This window comes from Pelophylax lessonae (genome assembly GCF_965119305.1).
Source record: "Pelophylax lessonae genome assembly, chromosome: 8".
Taxonomy (NCBI): Eukaryota; Metazoa; Chordata; class Amphibia; order Anura; family Ranidae; genus Pelophylax; species Pelophylax lessonae.
In genome coordinates this window covers 108,356,729-108,378,675 of record NC_138775.1, presented here as the reverse complement: position 1 = coordinate 108,378,675, position 21,947 = coordinate 108,356,729, and positions in this window count along the sequence as shown.

Below are 21,947 nucleotides of genomic sequence, written 5' to 3'. Positions count from 1 at the left end.
GATTCCACCTTGAACGTGGAAAAAAACTGAACCATGTATGGCCAGCTTTACAGCTGACAGAAAAAACATAGTACACACAATTTCATAAACGTTAACTGATCATTGTGATCCTGACCACCTGTTTCCTGCAAATCTAGCCATGTGTTTTGTCTTGTCATGGAAATGGTTACCCTTTGTATTTAAGAGTGTTTGAATGATAATAATGCTGTGTTTCTAACATTTAGAGCAGTGTTAATAATCTAGCTTCTGAGATTTGAATCAACATTTTTCAGTAATTCTTGCTGGTTTGAAAAAATTATCATTTTTGGTATTAAACAGCGTTAAGATGTGTACAACCAGTTCAGACACAATACAAAATGTAGTTAACACTAAACCCATGATGAATTTATTCTTGCCATTTGTTCTGGATGCTACATGCAGGGGTCATTTGAAGTTAAATTTTGGTTTAGATGTAAAACCCCTGTAGAAATAGTTATGGTTACGGAAACAGCCGTGTGTTAAGTGCAGGACTTGGTAATTTCTGAATCTTCGTGCCTCTGTTGGAGATGTGGTATTTAAAAAAAAAAATTAAAAGTACTGAATTTTCTTTGTTTCAGCAAAAACGTAATACTTTCAATTGAGTATACAATACCTAATTATTGTGTGTTTTCCTGGGGACAAACTCGGGATCTCCTGCACAGGGTAGAGCAACATTGACCCCTCAGTTGTAGCTGAAGTTCAAATCAACATCAGAGTTGCTGGAGTTTGATCTTCATATAATCACAGAGATGCAGCATAACATCCTATGGCACCGCATCCCAATACGATATATACACAAAAGGGAAAACTGGGCAACAAAAGCTAAGGATTTTGAAGGTACCAGCAAGAAACCCTAAAAAGGTCTTATTTTAGCATTTGTATCCAATAAAATTAACTTTATACATCCCACTCAGGGTGTTTTGATCTTCAATAATTTACAGCCTGCAACTTAACTAGGGGCTGCAGACCTATTGCCACTGTTTACTAAGACATGCTGAAAGAATTTGAGAACTTGGACCAAATTAAGATATGTATTTATCTAATTCTCATCAAATTCATATATCCCTTCTGCCAAAATTGACAAATAGCACAAAGCCAATGTGTTTGACCTATAAAGTGGGGTTGATTTACTAGGAGAGCATGTTCACTTTGAAAAAATAATTTTCACTTAGGCTCCATTCACACCTAGGCGTTTTCAGCTCCAAAAACGCTCAAAAGAAACACTTCCAAAACGCCCAACAAGTAAAACCCCATTCATTTAAATGCCCCCTGTTCACATCTGAGCGTTTTGCAAAACGCCTGTAGCTGAAAAAAGTACATGAGCTTCTTTTTGGGCTGATTACCAGCGTTTTTGATAGATGTCAATGAAAAACGCCTGAAAAAATCGCGGTAAAATCGCGGTAAAAAACGCTACGCTCAAGTGTGAATGCAGCCTTAGTGAACGAGGGGGAATGTTAGTAAAGTTTCACATTGAAAAGTAAACAGGATAATGTGCAAAGAAAACTAAAAATAAATTAAAAAAAAAAAAAAAAACATTGATTGGATGATTTACATCAGCACAGCTTTACTACTTTCACTAAGCTGAATAAAAGTTCCTGTTGCAAAAACCACTTAGTGTGGTGAATGAGGTGAACTTTTCCTAACAAATCATACAGTCATGTGCTAGCAAAAAATCTTGTTTTCCTAATTTTCCTTGCACATGAATTGTGTACTTTTGATTTTCCTTTATGATTGCTCCTTCATTCAGATGCAAGATTTTTCTTTATCTAGGTTGATTTTTGCAAAAATGTACTCCATCCATTAGTTAGACATATGTGACGTTGCTGTATATATATGTGTGTGTGTATATATATATATATATATATATATATATATATATATATATATATATATAATATTTGAGAATAAAAAATTTCTGTATCCACTGTGTTGTGTTCACTGCAACAAAAGGAATACTTTGTTTACTTTTAAATTGTTGCAGTTTGTAATACTACTTAAATGCCTATATGTGTCTCTGCTGCTAAAGTCATTTTCGGAATATGCCTAGACAGGGTGGCCATCAGAAATTTTGGGATCCCTTACACAGCTTTAGGCCTGGGCCCCTCCAGGCCTGACAACCAACATTCCCCAGGACCATCCCACCAAATCCACCCGCTAGCTATCCCACTGAGTCATTCAGTGCGCTCACTTTTATTTTAACATTCTTACAACTTAATATATGAAAATGAATCTAATCTAGCAAAGAGACATTTCCATATTTTTAGCAAAAAGACATCCCATCCCAGCAAAGAGATGGCCTCGTAGATTCAGCAAAGAGACAGCCCAATCCAGCAAAGAGACATCCCTTCAGCTGCATCGGCTTACTCTGCGGCCGTCCTGCTTCAGCAATTGCTAATTACTACGGCAGCAACAACTTAAGCTCGTAGGTTGGGCCTGGGCAGCTGGGCCCCTTGGGACGTCTGAGCCCCCTACATGTGCATGGGCTGCCCCCCCCCCCCCCCTCTGATGGCAGGCCCTGTGTCTAGATGAGGGGTTTGATTCTATGGACAGGAAAAGACATCACTCAGGGTTGTTTACAGATCTCTGAATAAGCATTCAATGATGCATCTGTAAGATAACCCACACAAATTATTTTGTCCTTTACACTATGTGCGTGCAGTTTTGACCTTTTGTTTGTCACTCACATAAAAAAACAAAGCTCTTCAGTTCCTACAAAGTGACAGTTATTGTGTTAAGGCAGTATGCACCTGCAGTGAATACTCCCTACACCTATTAATTTCCAGGCCTTTATAGCACTGCATTTTTAAAACTATTGTCTGTTACAACTACTTTTTACCCCATTCTTAAATACATGCACATCTGTAAGGAAACCGTAGCCCTACACAGTCTATGCATATGTGTCATTGCACATCAGTTCTTGTAACATATGAATATATCCTTTTTTTTTTTTTCTTACAAATTTAGATGTTTGTCCTATAGATGCCCAATTGCAGTTATGAATAGTACATTCCTATAAAATAAGCTTCTAAAAGCTGGGCAATTGTGTGATGGGACAAGAAACCATTTTAAAATGATTTATCTTAAGCTTAACTTAAAACCTGTCAGTAAACATTATGACAACCTCAAATGTCTTGATAAACCTTGCCCTGATTTGCAAATATTGACCCTAGCATTGTGAAAACTGCCCCACCTACTCTTGGACTTTGTTTTTGACTAGCAAGGCAGGCCAATTTTCTTAAGCATGGTCTTCTAGGAAGTATTTGCATATTAGATTGCCTATGGGGCAATAAAGACCTCTAAATGAATATTCAGGTACTGACACGGTTTAGATGTCAGTTCTGTGGGCACTTGAGTTTTTTTTTTTTTTTGTTTTGTTTTTTTAATGGTAGGTGAACTTTGCAATTTAAAAAAAAAAAGTAGACCCTTGCAGGATATAGTAAACCGTTCTAGGTTCCAGCACAGTTCAGGATTAATTTAGACATTTTTCCTTTTTCATTAATTTACATTTACATTTCTTAAATATTCATACTGTTTAACAGTTAAAGTTGCAAGCTATGGGAACTGTGTATTACATGCAACTGATCTGATTTAGCTTGCCTTGCAAATAAAAGCAGTAGGAGGCCTTTAAGAAATTGATATTTGTGTACCCCTAAAATTAGCATGTGTAAATGTCGGTAACCCTTTCAGATTGGGCTGATTAAGATGACCAAAAAAAAAAATCCTCTTATTTTGTAAGTTGTGCTTTTTATAGTTTTTTTAAGGCTGCCATTGATTTTCCTAGTCTGTGCTTTTTTCTTTTACCATATTGCAGTTTGGACCTCTGTAATTTTAAATATACTATTATACTATATATATATATATATATATATATATATATATATATATATATATATATATATATATATATATACACACTATATTTTGACTGCTCCGCATGGTAAATATGTATTGTCATCATTTAGTAGTACCACAAAGCATTTAACTTTAGTGTGCCAGCTGATTCATTTTTGCATGTGTATTCTCTTTGCCCTAGCAGAATAAACCATTTGTTTATGTTTAACAATCGCAATAGTTGTTGTTTTAGAAAATTTTAAATGCTCAATCACATTAGTTAACTAAAATGTTGACCTGTTCTGTCCCCTAGTTTTTATTTTAATTTCTGCATTTTTACAGTTTTTGCCCAAACTGGAAACCATTTACCCTGCTTTCTCTATACCGACTACTGCATTCAGCATGGATGGTATTGTAGGAGAATCTAATGCATAAAAAGACCCCTTTTCTCTGGGTAGAAAATTGCTTTTTTATATAACACTTTAAAATGTTATGAATGATCCAATTTTGGCCAAATAAAATGCCTTCAGTATGTGTCCACTGGTCACTTAATTAAACTCCTCATTGCCAATAAGTCAAACACAGTAGTAAGTCTTTCTGGTAGCAAAAAAAAAAAAAGTTGATGGCTTTTTATACTTGTAATTCCTGTGCCTGATTTTTTTAAATTATTGATAGGTTGTCATGTAATGAAGATTCAGTTTGGAAAGGTGTATAAAAGAAATTTATTGGATGTGAAAGGGATATTTTTTTAACAAAACAAGAAAATATTGGGATTGCTTAGTTAGGTTTTGCAAAGTACTGTGAATATTTGTTGAATAATACAAACATACACTTTTTCTAAATGGAATATGCTTATGAAGTGTTTGTACCAGAAATTACTATCTACATTTTTAATTTTGCCAATGCATGTGAGGAATTTTTGGCATTATTTTACCCCAATTGGATGTAATTATTTTAATGCTACAAAACCTGAATCTTGACAGCCTGTTTTAAAGTAGCTTGTTAAAATGCACAGTAGATTATTTTTGTACAGCTATACCTGGCCAAAATAGAGCTTCAGTCTGTAATTTATTTTGACAAGGAAGGGAACAAAAAAAATAAACACAAATACTTTGTTGTACGCTTGAGTTACAAGGGTTGTAAAAAAAAAAAAAGAATTAAATTAAAAATGTTATCTTAAAAAGCTTAGTTGCTAAATTAATTTATCTAGTTTGGAGTTGCCACAAGAAGATTGCGTTTTTGTTTGTCTGTTTCCCTTTGTTTTTCTTAATGGTTAGTTTTAACATCTGCATTTGATTCACCGGTTTTACCCTGTGTTAGTGTTACAGTATGTGGATTGAATGATTTAATTATATAAACATGGTGCAGACAGCAGCTGGTTTTGAGTTTTTCATTTTAAAGGGGATGCTAGAATCAAGTGCCTGTAGACAATGGTTTGCTGTTAGACTTTTTTTTTTTATATAAAAACCAGTTCACGCATAAACATACACTCTTTTAACCTATAAGCTAAGTGAACTACTCTGCAGTAACCGTCAAGAAAAGTGTGCTATCAGGCAAAACATTTCAACTTGTCCAGTCTACCCATCCTTTGGGGAATTCATTTTTTTGACACAGCCATCAAACACTGCTAGATGGTTGGTTAGACCTGTTGAAATCACAGCTTATCAACAGTCCTCTAATGTTTATGGAAATAGTATCCTTGCTGCTGTTAAATTAATATGTACACATTGTTATTTAGCAAGCCTTTAGGTGCTGTATAGTAATTTGATCTGTTGTGCTGTTCTAGGTAACTTAAAGTTCTAATCACTTGTACTACAACCCCTCTGAGGATACATGCATCTCTTGCTCCCTGAAAAGAAGATGGGGGGGGGGGGGAGACTTTAACTGACTTTCCATTGTTTACAATCCATAAATGGAAATAAAGTCAGCGCCATCCCATCTCAGTCCAATTCCTTATATTTGCAATACATCATAAAAAACTGCTTTACTTATCCCCCTTCCCATTGCTGCCAAAGGTATTATCTTTGTAAGAGTTTAATACAGTTTAGTTTTTTGACTTTGTTCAAAAGTTACATTTTTACTGCCAGATGTTGATGGTTCTCAGACCAAATGCATCTTGCAATTTGGATAGATGTTTGAGATATATAAGGTATGGTAACTTTTTATTTGTAATCTAGACTTTTGTGGGAAATGTCTTAAATCATTTCTAGATTCCTTTACCTGCATCAGCAAAAAGAAGAAAAAATACATCAAGCAACTGACATTTTTAATAATTTTTCAGTCTGTTGTATTTTTATATACATATTTTAGGCTACAGTAAAACGTTTCATGGTTCTAAAAAGATACCTTAGAACTCAAGGCTCTTGTTTTTCCTAGTCTACATAGAAGCAGAAACAAAATGGGTGAGCTGCAATAGATATGATGGCAAGAAAAAAAAAGTGCAAGACTGGAATGCCATAAAATCGCTGATTCTGGTGTATTTAGGTCTGTTTAGTTTAAAATTTTAGGTTGATTAGAACAACCTGGTACTTAATATTGGAGCTTGATTTAAGGTTTTACAGCAGATGCTTGTGCCACCTCCAGGAGGTTACAAGCAGACTAAATTGTCTTTAAATGTGCTAAAGTGATCATTTATCCAAAATGAGGAATAGTTTGAGTGTATATAGAAACTTTTCATTGCTGCCTGATCTGTCAAAAATATATCTTAGACTCTGGCAGTTCACAATTTACAGTTTAGTTCTGAATGCACATTGAACCTCTTAAAGCCTTCATTAGAATTCAGTGTTCCGTTCTAATCTATACTTGAATGTGCTCTGCTTTGTCTTGCAAAGCGTTATGGGTCCTGATTGCTATGCGTTAGCTATACCTAATACTCCTTCCAGCCTTTTTAGGTCATTTAAAACCATGGCAATTCTGTGGCTGCAATGCTTAGCAAGCCTTGTCCATATAAATATTTGCTTCCAAACCGGTAATGTAAGGAAGCTGTTGTCTAGCAAGAAAGATTCCTTTGTAGGAAATGGAGAATTCTAAAAAAACTTTGTCCAGGAGGTATATTGATAAGGTACCAGATGTCCTATCTGGCACAATGTCCTAACATTGCAGGAGTGATGCTGCTTTTCCAGCAGCCTAAATTCATCTGGCAAAAAAAGAAACAAAAAAGCTACCCAGTACAGCACTTTAGAAGTTTTTATTTTGGTATGTTATAATCACAGTTACCAAGACCAGTTTTTTTCCAGATTGACATGACTGGTTATGCCAAATTCTGTCCAGAGACACTGCTGACAAAATCAGGTTCAACATCCTTATGACTTCCTCAGGCTAAAACGTTTGGTGTATTACAGATATTTCCTTAGCCTCCAAAACCAACAGTCACATTTCAGCATATCCATCCAATTCAATACCCTATTTTATATACAATGTTTCTACATACCATGTTTAAAATTCTAAATAGTATTGTGGTACTTGCAAGAAGGAATTTTCTGCTTTTGTCAGATAATGCAAACTAAATGTTTCAACTCTATATTAAGCAGTGTATAAGCTGAGACTGAAGTCTTTTTATTTTACAATTATTTGTGTTTTGCAGCAGCTGGTACTGTATCATTACATAAGACTCAGAGGCAAACACCCAGGTTATTGGGATGAGAGGGTGGGGGGGATTACCAGGAAATTTCTGGAAGCTTTAGTTACTGTCTGTGTAACTTTTCAAGAATACTTGTCAAATGTTATATATTTATCTATTCTCTACCAGCAACTCCTGAACGTAAGGGCATTTCTGGTAGAAAACGGATTTACATGTGGAGTCTTCTGATTTTTTATTTTTTTTTTCCAAAAGGGGGTGGGTGGAGCTTTAACAAGCTTATTTTTCTTGTTTTAGAAAATGTTTGATTGTATTATGTGCAACTCTGTTGCTTCACATTATAACTACGACAAAATATTTTTTGGGGGGTTCTTGGAATACAAAGTCTATTAAAATGTGTTTGGCTGCTAAAGCATTAATTAAATTGGCTCCTGTTTTCTTTTTTTCAGTCTTATTATGTAGTAAGAACTTTAAGTTAAAAGCTGTCAATTTATTAATACCACTGTCCCGTTTTATGTGAAATATTGAAGCCTAAAATTACAGCATTTGATTGATATACATATTAACAATGTCAATAGATGGTCTTTCTGTATAGTTACTTTTTTTAAATGTCCTGACAGATGTGTATAATGTGTCAGTACATGACCATTTAGAGTAAGTAATTTGGAGAGGAATGATATACAAAAATTTTACTAACACAAGAAAGAACATATTGGTACATGCAGGGGGAACACTTTTACAAAAAGTTATGAAGGACAGTGAGCAATTGGCATCACAAGGTGATTAGCGCAGAAGAGTTTAGTACCGAGACGGGTGATGTGGCATACAAAAAAATATACATTTCAATTTGCAATGATTCTGAAGGGTGTGAACACCACAAACATTGAAGTAGATATTGGATACCCCTTGAAAAATAAGTTGTCTGGGGGAAAAATGCACACAGTTGGGAAACTGCTGCAAAAGAGCCTGAAGGTAGTGCACACAGTGGGAGTAACTGATTTAATAGAAAATACTGTGAATTATGGTAAAAATCAAAAAGAACAAGTGAGCTGATAACTTGTAAACATTGACGTCAATTATCCAATAGTGTGAAAAGCAAATTCCCGTTCACTTTAAATACCCAATCACTTGAGGATGAGTAATTTGCTTTATTTTCTGCTAATCAGAAAATTGTTTGATAGTTATTCTGGTTGAAAAAAAGACACTAGTCTATCAAGTTCGACCAACATAGGGAAAAAAACATTTATATTCAAAAGTGGTGCTACACCCCCAAATGCTAATGTGCTGGTATCCCTTAAATCTGTTTGCAGAGCAATTTTCAAAATCAGCATATCACATCAAACCATATAGAACATAAACAAAACAATGCATTAGTCCACAAAGTGTCCTTTGGTATTATTTTGCTTGCATATGCTCAATCTTTCAAAAAAAAAAAAAAACAGGCTTGTGTACATATTCCTTAATTAGTGTCCACCACTATGTGCTCCAATCATCCACATGCATTAGTGATTTCTCTGTCGCTCATTGACAGACGCAGAGTCCATATCTTGATATCCGTAGGGTATTACTGCCCCCTACAGGAGTAGGACACTAGGCAGAAAAAAAGTTCTGGCTACACCTATGGGCAGTCCCAGGGGGTATACCCTCTCTCTCCCTGCTATAGGATGTCAGTTTTTTTCTGCCTAGTCAGGAGTAAGGACCTAAGTTCCTTCCTGGGATCTCTGGTCCTGGCAAGATTTTTTAGATAATTCCTTTTTTAGCTAGCTTTTCTCTAGCGCTCATCGACAGACGTAGTCCTCGGTGATACACCACCTTCGGGTTATGTTACCTCCGCAGGAGCAGGACTAGACAGGAAATTAAAAAGCTCTGGCCACACCCTAGGGGCAGTCCCAGAGGGTATATCCTCTCTCTCTCTGCCTCAGCAAATCAGTTATTTTCTGTCTAGTTAGGAGTAAGGACCTAGACACCTTGCTGGGATCTTAGGTCCTGGCAAGAATTTTTTCTTAAAGGATTTTTTTAGACAGCTTTTTTCTCCAGTGTTCCTGTGAGATCTTCAAGCAAGAAAGCTGAACTGGGCGACGGGCTGGATGTTGAGATCCGGTGGTCACCCCAGTTCAGCCTACGAGCGCGTGCAGGCCATAGCTCCGCGCTGGGTCGGCCGCGACAAAGTCCCATTAAAGGACTGTCCACGCGAGTTAAACGTCTCGCCGAAACGCCAAAGACCATGAGTCACGGCGTCCGTATCGGTCGACAGCCCTCCCGCCCCGGTGGAGAGGGGTACTGTCAGGAGTTGGTGCCCGCCTGGTTCCGGTATGGTGAGTAGTATGTTCCCCCTTTTTCCCTGACGGGTTTTGTGGTGAACGCGGGCCCCTCTCTGTATGGTAAGAAAGAGTCCTTTCTATCCTATAACATGTCACAAATCCTCCTACTTTGAGTGTGATTTATGTGTGCAAAAGCCAGGAGGCTTGGCTTGGGAGCTAACAATCTATTGTATACATGTTTTAAAGATGTAATCTGTGGCATTCTGGAATCTTATGGGTTAAGTATAAGCTACCTACCAGTCAGAAGCCACGGACATGTAGACTGCCTTCCAAATCAGATCTCCAGCTATTAGCAGGCCTCCCGAACGGCCACGCGGTCCGCCAGGGCCGGTACCGCCAACCACGCCATATCCCCATGCAGAGAGAGTGTTGTGTGCCCTGCAGCACACCGCTATTCAGTTTAGGCCGCCGCCATTTTTTTTGCTGGATCGCACGAGCCGCCATTTTGGCGTAGCCTCGTGTCTCCAGCATGGGGGCGGCCATGTTTGAGGTGATCCTACACCTCGTGGAGCTTGGGGGAGGCGCCGGAAGGCGTGCAGAGGGGCGGAGCCGCCTCCTTTCTTCCTGGGCAGCCAGCCAAAAGACTTCCTGTTTGTCAAGACAGCGCTGTAAGCTGTTGCAGTTTAACTCTGAGCATCAAGTGGTGAGCCTGGGGGTCTATCTCTCTCTCTCTCGATCGATAGGGATCCCTAAGCAGGTAACACTAAGGGGCTTTTTTGTGGCGCTGGGGGTCAGAAAAAAAAAAAAAAGTTTTTTTCTTTACTTTTGAATTATATTATCCAGGAAGTAACTGGAGTTATTATGGACCCTGCCACACATATTCCCCCACCTGTTTCCCTCGAGGGGGCCTCGGGACCCGCCGGTGCACAGAGTATAGAGTCATTTACAGCAATTTTGGAGTCTATGGTGGCTCGGGTGGAGGCGGCCTGTCAGGGACGGGGGTCAAGGAAGCGACCCCCGCCTACCCCTATACCATCTGACACCTCTGACTCAGATTCAGAGATGGTCACGGCAGTTGCAGGTTCCTCTGCAAGGGCTGTTATCCCAGGTAAAGCCCCCTCAGACAGTGAGGAGGACGCTTCTTCTCCTGCTATAATTCAGGAAGAAGCATTGGTGGACGCACTAGTTGTGGCAGTGCAAGAAACCTTAAAACTTGAGGCTTTACCGGCAGAGGCAACTGAAACAGAGAGGCCTTTTGGGACTAATAAGCCCATCAAGACGGCGAAGGCTTTTCCTGTACCTAAATGTTTTGGTAATCAGATTAAAGGAGAATGGGAGCATTCTAAACGTACCTTTACTATTTCCAAGCGTATTGCTAGACGCTATCCGTTTGAGGAATCCATCATTAAGAAATGGACGGTACCACCAGTTGTGGATCCGCCTATTTCCAGGCTGAATAAAGCCACGGTTATTCCAGTGGAGGACACTTCGTCCTTTAAGGACCCGGTGGATCGAAAGATGGAAGCAGAGTCCCGCACTATCTTTTCTCTGATAGGGTCAGCATTTAGACCAGTAATCGTTATTGGTCTAGTTTCCCAGACACTTACGGAATGGGCGAAAATGGTACGCCAAGATCTTAGGGGAAAAGATATTCCCCAGGAGACATCTGATTTGATGGAACAGATCATACAAGGGCTACGGTTTATCTGTGACGCAGCCTTGGACACTACTCCCCTATTAGGGCATGCATCTAAGTTAGCAGTGATCCTCAGACGTGTGCTGTGGTTAAAATGCTGGTCAGCTGACCTAGGTTCCAAAAAGACCTTGACCAATCTCCCCTTTCAGGGGAATCGTCTATTTGGAGCCAACCTAGATGAAATCATTAAGGATGCCACTGGGGGCAAGAGCACTTTTTTGCCACAGGCTGCAAAAGCTAAGGGACCTCGCAACAAGCGAGGACCTTTCTTTACCGCCCATAAAGGGCGCCCGGCTGGTACTAGCGGGAAAGGCAAGACTCCTCCAGGAGGGTTCAAGAAGGGGACCAACCCAGCCAAACCCGAAGCAAAGGAGTACACAGCCTGAAGGTGCGCCCCCACCCGGTTTCAGGGTGGGGGGACGTTTTCACCGGTATTCAGGACATTAGATCGAGCATCAACCACTACTACCGGTGCGATTCTTCCCTTCCAACATTTAAGTACCACAGGAAGCGGTAGTTACCGTTCCCTGAAAAGATCTTTTCCTTTACCTTTTCCTAAGATTAGTCCCGATACCTCACAGGAATCGGATCTGGTTGACCAGATAGGCCAAGTAGCCTCTAGTCGGGTGACTTCGGTCCCTGAGGTTCAACCAGAAAAGATCACCTTTCCTGATAACTATCAGGTATCTGATAAATGTGTGGGAACAGAAAACGACCAGACTTTCTCGGATGGTCGGGGCCAGATAGCTCTAGGGACGCCTGGTTCAGATCCAATCAGCGCCAGTGGTCCTAGAAATTCTAGGCTGGCCTCCTCAAGCCGGCCTGGCCGACTTGGACATGTTAGTCGCAGACGTTCCGTGGGAACTTTGTCTCAGGGAGTGTCTGTGGTCTCAAGGACCAATTTACCTTCGTGCTTTACAGTCGCTGGTTTTAATGGCCTGGCCATTGAGACCCAAGTACTGAAGGACAGAGGTTTGTCTACTTCAGTCATTCCTACCCTTATTAAAGCAAGGAAAGCGACTTCCAGCAAAGTCTATTATCACACATGGAAGACTTATATTGCGTGGTGCGAATCTTTAGGATTTCCTCCACGTACCTATTCGGTGACTCGAATATTGGCCTTTTTGCAACAAGGGGTTGAGCAGAAGCTAGCCTTGAGCACCATCAAGGGTCAAGTTTCAGCATTAGCAATCTTCTTTCAGAAGCCTTTAGCTACCAAATCCTTGGTGCGGAATTTCATCCAGGGGGTGCGGCACCTGGCTCCTCCAGTCCGCACGCCCTTACCGCCTTGGGATCTTAATTTGGTTTTGTCGGTTCTACAGAAACCTCCCTTTGAAAACATCAGGGAGATTCCCTTGCTTACTCTATCCCGAAGGTGGCCTTCTTGGTGGCTATTACTTCTGCTCGCAGGGTGTCAGAACTGGCTGCATTATCATGCCAGTCACCATACCTAGTGATTCATAGGGATAAGGTAGTACTTCATCCTAAGCCATCTTTTCTTCCCAAGGTGGTTTCAGATTTTCATCTGAATGAAGATATTGTACTACCTTCCTTGTGTCCTCAGCCCAAGCATCATCGGGAACATGCGTTGCATTCCTTAGATGTGGTTCAGGCAATCAGGGTATACCTGAAAGCTACGGAATCATTCCGTAAGACGGATTCACTTTTTGTGATCACGGATGGCCCCAGAAAGGGTTTGCCTGCATCTGCCGCGACCATTGCCAAATGGATTAGACAAACGGTGGTACAGGCTTATTCTATTAAGGGTCAGAGTCCTCCGTTCCCTGTTAGGGCGCACTCCACTCGAGCGCTCAGTACTTCCTGGGCCTTTCGCCATCAGGCGTCAGTGGTCCAGGTATGTAAGGCGGCCACCTGGTCGTCGGTACATACCTTTACAAAATTCTATAAAATTGATGTGACGGCATCGGCGGATGCCTCATTTGGCCGCAAGGTTTTGCAGGCCGCAATTTGAGGAGACCGGTGGTCTACCTCGAGGGTTTTTTTTTCTGTTTGAAAAAAAAAAAAAAAATTGTTTTCTCTTTTTTTGGTTGAGTCTCATCATTAAGGATGAGCATTGTAAACTTCTAGTTGGCACCGGTTGGGCCTTCTAGATTGGGATTTGATTTCCATTTTCCCACCCCTCAGTTGTGATACTGCTCTGGGACGTCCCGAAGGTGGTGTATCACCGAGGACTACGTCTGTCGATGAGCGCTAGAGAAAAATGGATTTTTGTAAAATCTTACCGTAAAATCCTTTTCTCTTAGCTCATCGACAGACGTAGTCCCCGCCCCTCTGTTTTGGAGTTGGGTTGGGTTAAATTCTCTAAGCACTGCTTTTTCACATAACTGATTTGCTGAGGCAGAGAGAGAGAGGATATACCCTCTGGGACTGCCCCTAGGGTGTGGCCAGAGCTTTTTAATTTCCTGTCTAGTCCTGCTCCTGCGGAGGTAACATAACCCGAAGGTGGTGTATCACCGAGGACTACGTCTGTCGATGAGCTAAGAGAAAAGGATTTTACGGTAAGATTTTACAAAAATCCATTTTTTTTCTCCGAAATTGTTCCTGTGAGATCTACAAGCAATTATCCCAGATCTGGGGGACGGGCTGGATGCTGAGATCCAGTGGTCACCCCAGCCGGCCTACGAGCGTGTGAACGCCCTAGCTCCGCGCTGGGTCGGCCGCGACATAGTCCCACTGGACGGGGACTGGCCCGCGGGTTAAACGTCCCGTCAGGTCTCATACGACCGCTCTGTGACCTAGTCGCAGCGTTCCTTTTGGCCAACACCCCCCCCCCCACACACTGAGCGGCGAGGGGTTTTGTCTGGAGTGGCGCCCGCACTGTTCCGGTATGGTGAGTAAATGTCCCCCCCCCATTTCCTCATGGCTGGCTCTGGGGTGGACGTGGGCCCATCCCTGGGACGGTCGGACCCCCATTTCTCTGGGTTCCCCTCTGTTCCCCTGTGCACCCCCACCTGTGGTGTCTTCCACCCCCTTCAGGGGGGTGTTTGTATGTGTGGGGTGGCTGGCTGTTCATGCAGGCCGCTAAGGGGGTGGGGGTTTCCGACGGTGCGGACGGCTGTTGTGCGGGGGGGGCTTCCTTCCTGGCTCCCCAGGGCCTACCTGCCGATCGATCACCAGTCAGTGTTGGTGGGGACCCCCTTTCCCCGCCGCAGCGCGCGGGGCCGCCATCTTCTTGTAGCCTCCTCGTGTTGTTTATAGCGGGCTTCAGTGGGAGTTCCTGGAGGCGTGTGAGGGGGTGGAGCCCCTCCCTAGACCCGGGCACATCGTTTCACAGGCCTTTCTTTTCATGCGGACAGCGCTGCTGAGCGGACCTCTGGGACAATTCTGGTGCATCTGGGTGGTGAGCCTTTGGGGTTCTCTCTTTCTCTCTCTGCGGGGGTCTCTAGGCACGCTGCCTGGCCACTGGGGGGCGCTGTAGCTCTGGGAGACATTTTAAAAAAAAAAACATTTTTTCGTTTTGTCATATTTTGCTGACGGGTTCCTCTGGTGTACCATGGACCCTGCTGCACATGTGTCCCCACCTGATCCCCTCGAGGTGGCCGCAGGGCCCTCCGGTCCCCAGCTCACCATTGATCCGCTTTCGGCGGTCCTGGAGTCTTTTGTGTCCCGGGTGGAGGTGGCCTGTCAGGTGCGGGGGGCTAAAAAGCGACCCCCGCCTACCCTTGTCACGTCTGATGCCTGATTCTGATTCTGAGCCAGTCGCTGCTGACGCTGGTCTCCCCTCTGGGGCTGCTGTCTCGTGCCCCGTATCCTCTGAGACAAGGCACTGGTGGACGCGCTGATTGCGTCTGTCCGGAGACCCTAAAGCTGGAGGATGCGGATGCGACTGATACGCAGGTTGCCTTTGGCACTCACAAGCCCTCCAGGGTGACAAAGGTTTTTCCTTTTCCCACATGTTTTGACGATATCATTAAGAAAGAGTGGGTCAGTCCGAAACGACCCCCTGGGATGCCTAAACGGATTGCTAGGCGCTACCCATTTGAAGAGTCCCTCCTTAAGAAATGGACGGTGCCGCTTTCAGTGGATCCGCCGGTCTCCAGGCTAAATAAGGCTACTGTTATCCCAGTGGAGGATTCCCCGTCCTTTAGGGATCCGGTTGATTGTAGGGCGGAATCTGTGTCCCGCACTATGTTCTCCCTGGCGGGGTCGGCCTTCAGACCAGTGTTTACCATTGCTCTGGTTTCGCAAACATTGACGGAATGGGCCAAGTTGTTACGCCGTGACCTGGAGGGGAGAAGCCTCCCTCCTGCCGTGGCGGAGTTGCTGGACCAGATGGTGCAGGGGCTGCAGTTTGTTTGTGACGCCGCGCAGGATACTACTCCGCTGCTGGGGCGTTTGTCGTTTTCGGCGGTGGTCCTCCGGCGCATGCTATGGTTGAAGTGCTGTTCGTCGGATCAGGCTTCTAAAAAAGCCTTGACTGATCTCCCTTTTCAGGTGGATCGCCTGTTTGGTGCTACCTTGGATGATATTATCAAAGGTCTCACTGGGGGAAAGAGCACCTTTCTCCCGCAGGCTGCCAAGGGTAAGGAACCTCATCGCAGACGGGGACCCTCCTTTTCAGCCCACAAGAAGTTTTTTCGTTCCTCTGGGGCGGGTGACAAGGCGAAGCCCTCCAAGGCCCCCTCGGGGGGTTTCAAGAGACCCTGGTCTGGTAAGCAGAAATCCGGTTCTTCCAGACATGAGGACAAGTCTGCTTCGGCCTGAAGGTGCGCCCCCACCCATGTCAGGGGTGGGGGGGGCGTCTTTGCCGGTTCCCGAACCCGTGGCTCTCCAGGATTCAAGACAAATGGATTCACAAGGTCATACGGTCTGGATACAAGATCGAGTTTTGGTCAGTTCCACCGGTGAGGTTCTTCCCTTCCAATGTGCGTCTGTCCCCGGATCGACTAAGGGCTCTGTTGGGGGCAGTACAGGACTTGGTACAACAGGGAGTAATAGTTCCGGTTCCCTGTGGGGAACGTTTTCGGGGCTTTTACTCAAATCTGTTCACGGTGCCCAGGAAGGAGGGTAAGGTTCGTCCAATTCTGGACTTAAAGGCGCTCAATTGTTTTGTCCGGGTGCAAAAATTCAAGATGGAGTTCATTCGCAGTGGTGGCTTCCCTACATCAGCGGGACTTTCTGGCCTCCATAGACATCAAGGATGCCTATCTTCACATTCCCATTTACACAGGACACCAAGGTTTTCTGCGCTTTGCTGTGGGAGAGGACCATTATCAGTTTGTGGTGTTACCCTTTGGTCTCGCCTCTGCTCCCCGGGTCTTCACAAAGAGTTTGGCTACAGTTCTGGCGCTGTTGCGTCAGTGAGGCATATCGGTCCTTGGCTACCTGGACGACCTCCTCCTCCGTGCGGAGTCTCCGCAGGCTCTGTTGTCAAACTTGGAGATCACCATGACCTCTTTGGAAGAGTTCGGGTGGCTTGTGAACCTGCAGAAGTCATCCCTGGTTCCCTTCAGGAGGCTGGGCTATCTGGGCCTGACTTTGTATGCGTCCTTGGCCAAGGTGTTTCTCCTTGCGGAAAAACTCCAGAAAATACAGTCGGCGACTCAGCAGTTACTGTCCGCCAACTGGTCGTCTCTTCGGACCTGCATGGGGGTTCTGGGACTGATGGTGGCATCTTTCGAGGCAGTACCTTTTGCTCAGTTTCATACGAGGACCCTCCAAAAGGAGATTCTTCTCAAATGGAACCGGAATCCCGATTCCCTGGACAATCAGATCCGGCTGAGCGAGCGGACCAGGGAGTCCCTGGTTTGGTGGCTTCGGTCTCCGATGCTCAGTCAGGGGAAGTAATTTCTTCCGATCTATTGGACGATTGTCACCACGGATGCCAGTCTATCCGGGTGGGGAGGGGTTCTCGGCAGACTTTCTGCTCAGGGGCTCTGGTCCCTGGAAGAATCCAGATTGCCGATAAATGTGTTGGAACTGAGGGCGATCAGGCTTTGCCTGGTTCACTGGACCGAGCGTCTTCAGGGCTGCCCGGTGCGGATTCAGTCAGGCAATGCCACGGCCATGGCTTATGTCAATCACCAGGGGGGCACCAAGAGTGTTCTGGCGGCCATGGAAGTGGCCGGCATCCTTCGTTGGGCGGAACGTTTTGTTCCAGCTCTCTCCGCGGTTCACATTCCAGGCGTGGAAAATTGGCAGGCGGATTTTCTCAGCCGTCAGACCTTGGATCAAGGGGAATGGTCTCTTCATCCAGAGATGTTTCGCCAGTTGTGCCTTCGTTGGGGCACCCCGGATGTGGATCTGTTGGCGTCTCGGCTCAACAGGAAGGTGTAGCTCCCGCAATCCTCTGGCGGACGCCACAGACGCGCTGGTGGGGGCAGTATCAGCTGCTGTATGCCTTTCCTCCTCTCAAGTTGCTGCCGAAACTTCTTCGCAGGATAGAGGCGGAAGGGATTCCGGTAATTCTTGTGGCTCCAGACTGGCCTCGTTGGGCCTGGTACGCCGACTTGGTCAGGCTGGTCGCGGACGCTCCTTGGCGGCTTCCTCTCAGGGAGGATCTGCTGTCTCAGGGGCCGATCTTCCATCCTGCTTTACGGTCGCTAGCTTTGACGGCTTGGCTGTTGAGAGCCAGGTGCTGAAGGACAGGGGATTGTCTGCTTCAGTTATTCCTACTCTCCTTAAAGCGAGGAAAGATCTATCATCGTACATGGAAGTCTTTTATTGCGTGGTGTGAGTCCCTCGGGGTTCCTCCACGCTCTTACTCGGTGGCTCGGGTCTTGGCCTTCCTGCAACAGGGGGTTGAGCAGAAGCTGGCCTTGAGCACTATCAAGGGTCACGTTTCAGCCTTGGCGATTTTCTTCCAGAGGCCACTGGCGACTCATTCCCTGGTGTGGAATTTCATCCAGGGGGTGCAGCACCTGGTTCCTCCGGTGTGCTTGCCCTTACCGCCCTGGGACCTTAATTTTGTTGTTGTCGGTTCTCCAGAAACCTCCCTTTGAAAATATTAGGTAAATTCCCCTGCTTACCTTATCCCAGAAGGTGGCCTTTTGGTGGCTATCACTTCTGCGCACAGGGTGTCGGAACTGGCTGCATTGTCCTGTTGTTCCCCCCTATCTGGTGGTTCATAGGGATAAGGTGGTTCTTCGTCCGAATCCGTCCTTCCTTCCTAAGGTGGTTTCCGGTTTTCACTTGAATGAGGATATTGTGTTACCTTCCCTGTGTCCTAAGCCAAGTCATCCTCAGGAGTTTGCGTTTCACTCCTTGGATGTGGTTTGGGCAATCGGTGTACTTGGCTACCACTGACTCCTTTCGTAAGTCTGATTCGCTTTTTGTGATCACGGATGGCCCTAGAAAAGGGTTACCTGCTTCTGCCGTGACTATCTCCAGATGGATCAGGCAGACGGTGGTGCAGGCTTATTCTATTAAGGGTCAGGTTCCTCCGTTCCCTGTTAAGGCGCACTCTACTCGGGCTCTTAGTGCTTCCTGCGCTTTCCGCCATCAGGCGTCGGTGCTTCAGGTTTGCAAGGCGGCTACCTGGTCGTCTGTTCATACCTTTACTAAGTTTTATAAGGTTGATGTGCTGGCATCGGCGGATGCCTCCTTTGGCCGCAAGGTTTTGCTGGCTGCTGTTTGAGGGAACCCTTGATCTACCTCTGGGGTTCTGTTTTTTTTCAGGTGGGTCTCATCTTCTTGTTTCGATGAGTCCTCTGTTTCTTCTGGTTGGCTCTGTTTTGGCCTTCTGGATTGGGTTCTTCTGTTATCCCACCCCTCATTTATGGCACTGCTTTGGGACGTCCCTACAGATATCAAGATATGGACTCTGCTTCTGTCAATGAGCGACAGAGAAAACTGGATTTTTGACTTACCGTAAAATCCTTTTCTCTTAAGCTCATTGACAGACGCAGTATCCGCCCCTCTATTTTGAGTTGGTTTGGTTCTCTGACACTGCTTTGTTACATAACTGACATCCTGTAGCAGGGAGAGAGGGTATACCCCCTGGGACTGTCCATAGGTGTAGCCAGAACTTTTTTTCTGCCTAGTGTCCTACTCCTGTAGGGGGCAGTAATACCCTATGGATATCAAGATATGGACTCTGCGTCTGTCAATGAGCTTAAGAAAAAAGAATTTTACGGTAAGTCAAAAATCCAGTTATGCGGTTTCACTCTTTTGCTGACAATTTTGATATTAAAATCCTCCTCCTACACTTATCTCCATACGCCCAAATCATAAAGAGAGAAATCTGGACATTGTGCTTTATCTTTTAAAACAGCCGGTTTATTAAACACGAAAAACATTCACATTTTTCTGGTGCTTAGAGTGCACTAAACTTAAAAAAGCATCCAGTCCACACAGACAATCACGGTATTACCACAGTATGCGCACAATGCACGCCTCAGCATGACGGCGGAGTAGCCCCTTCCCTACACGTTACACCACAGGGTCACATGGCTTCCTCGGGGGAATGTACCTGCCATCATGCCGTGCCACCTTATATATAGCCTGATTGGGCTTCATTTTACTGAAACTCTGATTCCACAACATAAGGCGCCATCTTGCCTTAGTCCCTAGACCTCTAGTAGCCAGTGTCGGCACCATTTTGCTGTGGATCCAGAGCTCTGTATACTTCTCTATACACCACACAGTGTGATCCTATATACAAATCCCATCATGATCTCGTTGGTGCTGCATATATGTGCTCCGACACTCTGCCATTGTTTTTTTTTTTATTATTTAATTTTTTATAAAAACAATGTTTTCGTTCATTGACGGACACCGTTGCTGATCTTAACCATTGGGTTATACTGCCCCTTACAGGCGTAGGACACTGGGCAGAAAAAAGCCTGACTGTCTATGGGCAGTCCCAGGGGGTATACTCCCCCCTCTCTGCTACAGGTACTTAGTGTTTTCTGCCTAGTCAGGAGTGAGGACCTAGTTCCTTGCTGGGATCTTTGGTCCTGGCAATTTTTTACTTTTGAGATAGATTTTTCTAGTTTTTCCTGCAAGATCTACATTCAACTGCCAGACTGGGCGATGAGGTGGATAATCTAGATCTGGTGGTCACCCCAATCTGGCCAGTGAGCGTTAGGTCAGCTGCAACATATCCCCACCAGATGGGGGGGGCTGGCCTGTAAAGTAAACACCTCACGAGGTTGCATACGACTGGGTTTTTTGCCTGCGTCACAGCATTCCTCCTGGCTGACAGCCCCCCATTTTAATAGGAGGTTCTGTCTGCAGCGGTGCCTGTCTGGTTCCTGGTATAGTAAGTGGCTGTCCCCTCTCTCCCCCTGGAGAGTTTTGGGGTGGACCTGGATCCCTCCATGGGACAGTTGGACCCCTGGGTTCCCCTCCTTTCTGTTAGGCACCCCCTTTTTTTTCTGTGCCTGGTGGTTCCTGTGGGTCATCTAGACCCCCCACCCCCCCCCTCCACCTCCTCCGGGGTTGTGTGATGGTCTGACCTACCTCCTGGGGCAGGGGGTGTGTTGTGGGCGATCGAGCCTCGTGGTGCTGCCGTTTTGTTGTGGCCTCTGTGCTGTAATGCACGGCGGCCATGTTTGTTTATTCCGGCAGCCATTTTGTGGTACTTCAGCATTGGAAATAGCGGAAGCCATGACAGCAGTGGAGCCTTTCTTCATGGCGATTTTCGGCTGTGGAAGCCCCTCATTCTCTGATGCTGACTCCAGGGTCTCTGTCTTCCCTGGACGCAGCACGTGGAGTGCAGGTTCTCCTGGTGCTGCCAATGTGGGTGTTCTGTGGGGTGGTGAGTCTGGTCGGGTCCTCTCACTCTCTGCTGCAGGATCGAAGGGTGCTCTGTTGCTGGCAATCAGGTGGTGCTGTCAGTGCGATAGGGGTGTCCCTTAGCAGTGTTTGCACTTTTTTGTGGGGGTCCCCCTATTGTCTCATGGAGTCCTTGGAGCATGTTTCCCCACCTGACCCCTTCTCAGAGGCTGCAGGGCCTTCCGGGCCCCAACCATCTATTGATGCACTGACAGCAGTCCTGGGGTCATTTGTGTCCCGGGTGGAGGTGGTTTTTTGGCTAAGCAAAAAGCTAGTGCTAGCAAAAAGCGCCCCCTGCCTCATCTGTCTCCTCAGATCCTGAACCTGATTCGGCCTCTGTGGACATGGCTCACCCGGCGGGGTCTGCGACCACGCGCCCTGAATTCTCAGATAGTGAGAATGATTCCTCTACACACGTAGCTGCGCATTAGAAGGCGCTTGTGGATGTCTGTGCGTGAGACTTTGAAAATGGAGGATGCAGCTGAAGCTACGACAGAGGGGCCGGTTCTCTTTGGCACTCAATTCGTCTAGAGCGGCAAAGGTGTTTCCCTTCCCCTCCTATTTTGACAGAATTGTCGCAAGAGTGGGGGCAGCCAAAACATCCCCTTGTGGTCCCTAAGCGATTTGCTATGCGGTACCCCTTCTCAAAAAGTGGACTGTTTCACCGGTTGTGGACCCTCCAGTTTCCAGGTTGAACAGGGCAACCAGGTTTCCGGTTGAAAAGACTTCGGTCTTTAAGGATCCAGCTGACAGGAAGGTGGAGGCAGTGGCCTGCAATATGTACACGGTGGCTAGTTCAAGACTTGGATTGGTATTCACCCTCGTC